We start from the raw sequence: 4,382 nt of genomic DNA, 5'->3' as shown, positions 1-4,382 counted from the left end.
GCTGCGGGCTGCTCCCGCGCCGCGCCGGCCGAGGGCCAGCGGGAGCAAAGCGCCTGCGTGTTCCCGGCGCGCTCGCTCCCACTCGCGTCGCGCCCGGCCGGAGGAAGCCCCGGCCGAGCGCCCGATCCCGGGACGCCTTTTCCTGCGCCCGCAGCCCCCGCCTCCCACCTGGGAGGGCTGCACCTCCAGCCGCCACCGCCGCCGGCACTGCAGCACGCCCTCCTCCCTCGGGGCTGCGCCGGGTAAATGCAAGCCGGGTCCGTGCTGCCCCCTGCCGGCCTATGCGCCCCCTGCTGCTGTAGGTGTGCTCACGTGTGTACACGTAGGTGAGCACACACGTGTTTCCGGGCGCCCAGGACCCTGGAGACGTCCTGGAGGTACCCCTCCTCGCTGGGCTAAAGAAAATAAGTCTGCCTTCCTTCTGGGAAAACCTGCCCCAGGAGCAAAGAAAGACCCTTCTTCTGGGGATTTAAATAAAATCAAAACAGTACAGTTTCCCCTCCTGGAGAAAGAAAGGGGGACTAGGTGACCCACAAGGTTCCTGATACTTGATTAAGATCAGTTTAAGATCTCAGAGCTGGCAGCTGCTTTAGTCTCCCAGTCCAATGGACTCGTTCCAAATAAGGAAATCGAGGCCTGCGAGGAGGGGAAGTACTTTTCCAAAATATTCCTTAGGAGACACCGTGCTCGCTCATGCCCAGTATTAAGCAATGGCCTGCATAAGCAATCATAGCCCAGAAGGCTGGTCAAGGCTGGACAGACTTCTGGCAAGCAAAGAACTGGGACCATAGGACACGTGGAGGGAACTCTCTCAAGACAGAGGGAATTGCTTACAAGCAGTGCCCACAGGTTCATGGTCTGTACCACAGACATGGGTTGCTCCGCTCTGCTGAGTGAGGGATGTGGGAGATGAGGCTGAAAGCAGGCCAGGCCTTTTGGGAAAAATAATGCTACTGGCCCTTGATCTTGTGCCTGACATGGTACTAAGCCCTTTCCGTTCATCATTTTTTAGTCTCATAATAGCCTGCTTCCACAGACTTCCTTATCCTGATTGTATGAGAAGGAAATGGAAGTTTAGAGAGCTTGAGAGACTGGCATACAGACTGGGTTCCATGGAGAGCTGTTGCTGGAACATGTAACCTGATAGGCAAGCAAGTGACAATCTCAAAGCTTTGGGGGAAGCAGTGGTTTCAGCAAAAGGGACAAAGAAGGAGGGGTGAATTTAGGAGTCATCCAGACAGTCATTAAAAATCAGGTGTCCTAGGCAATTTCATGGTTGATATCTTCATTAATCCTTATTCCAACCCTCCAAGGCAGTTCTGTTTATCCCCATTCACTTACACAGATTTGGGAGCTTAGAGAGGTAATGTTTGCCCAAGGTCCCAGAGCTGCTGAGTGACAGCAGCTAGTACCCTCACTTGTGGACTGTCATTCTATGACATTATGGGGACCACCCATACAACAGTATACTCTGAGAGGTATCTACATGGGCCATTAGATACCCACTCTCTCACCCCATGACTAAATTTACTAGCTACTATTTACAAGCTGGTATAGCCCATGTCAGATGACTGGTTTTTAAGGATGACACACGTCCTACACTATGTCCCAGGAATACTATGGTAGACTGAATCATGGCGACTCAAAGATGTCTGCCTCTGTGTTTTATGTTTTCAGTATTGTGTTTCACCACATATGGTAAAAGGGACTTTGGTATATGATTAAGGTAAGGAGGCTGAGGTGGGGGAATTAACCTGCTGTTAACCTGGTGGAATCACCAGGGACCTTATTAGAAGAAAGTGCCATGACAGAGGGAGCAACTGTCAAAGGGTCCAGAAGTGAACAGGTACAGGCTGCCTCTAGAAGCTAGAGACAGTAAGGAGCAATTATGCTCTAGAGATTCTAGAAGGAATGCAACCTTGATTTTAGCCTGTAAGATCCACCTCAGCCTCTAGAATGAGAAAATAATATTTTTATGTTGTTTTAAGTCCCTGCATTTGTGGCTCTGTATTCCAACCAAGTAGGAACTAATGCAAGAACTGCCGATAATATCAGTTTGGAGCATCACAACTTTCGAAGGCCCCCTACTTCTGTGATCCTTTGGAACCCTCACTTGCCACCCATCTCGTAAGCATCATTTGGATGTGTGTCTGTGCATAGCTATTTTCTTGCTGCACTCCAGGTTCCCAGAGGACAAGATGTTTTCTTATTCCTCAGTGTATTCCCATCCAGCACCTAGCCTGGGCTGATAAGTAGTAAGCATTCATAAATGCTTGTTGAATAAATGCAGGATCCCATTTCATCTTCCCAATGACTCCATAGGGCACATGTTGTGATTACCTTTTAGAGAAGAGGAGAATGAAGATGAGCGATGACCTGATTCCCACACTCCTAGCTCCTGAGTCCAGATCCAGTGTGCTGACAGTGTCATCTTGAACTCCATGGGGACTCTTATGTGTCAGGTCCTGTCCCCTAGCAGATCTCACCCTATCCTCATCACAATAGTGATTCAGCATTGTTCTCTATTACATGGAGGAGAAAGCCAGGCCCTGGTAGTCCTTTAATGAAAGTTCATGTCACCAAAGTTTCAGCCTTGGAATTTCAACATTCAATGAGCTAGTTTGCTTTTTATCTGTTTACAGGATTGTGTTTCAATAACTTCCAGGCTGGCTTTAAACCCACAAAGATCTGCCTGCCTCTGCCTCCCAAGTACTGGGACTACAGGCATGCACCACCACACCCAGCTCTAACTTCCCTTAATTGTTGTCTTCAGACCCCAAAAGGTCCTAAACTCCTTTTATATTTTCTTGCTTCATGTGTGTTTTGCCTGCATATATGTGTGTACCTGTGTCATGTATTGCCCAAAGATGCCAGAAGAGGGCGTCAGATCTGCTGGAAATGGAGTTTTGGATGGTTGTTAGCTGCCATGTGGGTGCTAGGAACCAAATCCAGGTCCTTTCCTAGAGCAACCAGTGTTCTTAACTGCTGAGAACATCTCTCCAGCCCCAAGTCCCTAACTTTTATCTAAAGTCTATAAACAGCCCTTCAAATATTTTTATTTTAATTATGTATTTTTTAAATTATGTTCTAAGGTTTCATTTTTAATTATATGTGTTTTATTATGTGCACACGAGTGCAGTGCCTATAGAGGCCAGAGGTGATGGATCCTTGGGAGCTGGAGTTATAGGCAGTTGTGAGCCAATGTGGGTATTGGAACTAGAACTCAAGTCCCCTGGAAGAGCAGTATATGCTCTTAATCACTGAGTCATCTTTCCAGCTCCCCTAAAATATTTTAATGGCCTTTTCTTGGACCTCTTTTATGCCTAATATGAATCAGCTAAAGCTGCACACAAACCAATCCATCATTCTTATTTGTATGTTTGTGTGTCTGTGTCCGTGTGTATGTGTGCACATATATATTCATGTAGAGGCCAGAAGTTTATGTTGGGGAGTCTTCCTCCATTGCTCTCTACCTAATTTTTTGAGACAGGGGCTCTCACTGAACCTGGAGTTACTGATGCACTAGACTGACTGGCCAGCAAGCCCCAGAGATCTTCCTGTTTCCATTTCCTTAGTTTTGGGATTAGAGGCACGTTACCACATCTAATGTGGTTTACATGGATTCTGGGGCTAGAACTCAGGCCCTCATGCTTGTGTGACAAGCACTTTACTGACTGGATCATCTCCACAGCTCCCTAATGAATCACTTTTTAATAAACTTTTTCATCCTTAAACTATTAGAACCCCATTGCTATGATCTGAGTGTGTGTCCCCTCAAAACTCATGAATTCACATTCTAATCCCCAAAGATTCAGGGGAGTGGAGCCTTTGGGAAATAATTAATTTGTGAGGACTGTACCTCACAAGTTTCATAAATGAAATTAATGCCTTTGTAAGAGAACTCAGAGACTCCCTTGACCATTTGACCAAGCGATGACACAAAGAGGTGTCACCTGTGTAGCAGACAACAGACTCTCACCAAATAACTCATCTGTTGGTGCCTTAATCTTGGGCTTCCCAGCCTCCAGTAATCAGGAGCAAATTTCTGTTGTTTATAAAACCACCCAGCTTGTGGCATTTTGTTGTAGCACATAAGATGTACTAGATTAAGACATCAGTATTTCTCCTGCCTTTCTGCCCAGAGCTATGTCAGATGATCCTTCAGAAAAGTCTACTCCAACTTCCTGGTCCTTTCCTGGGTCATAAGCAGTGACTTTCCCTTACATTTATGGGTATCATTTGCAGTAGGACTGTGGCATCACCTTCTTGCCATCTTCTTGGTACAACTCAGCTTCTATTTCTCAGCTCAAGAGCACCTACCACTGTGCTTCCTTCCCATTGCTACACAGGAGTTTGGGGCATCAACAAACCATGTCATTTCC

Source organism: Nannospalax galili, unplaced genomic scaffold (assembly GCF_000622305.1).
Source record: "Nannospalax galili isolate Female #2095 unplaced genomic scaffold, S.galili_v1.0 scaffold666, whole genome shotgun sequence".
Taxonomy (NCBI): Eukaryota; Metazoa; Chordata; class Mammalia; order Rodentia; family Spalacidae; genus Nannospalax; species Nannospalax galili.
This window is presented reverse-complemented; position numbering follows the sequence as displayed.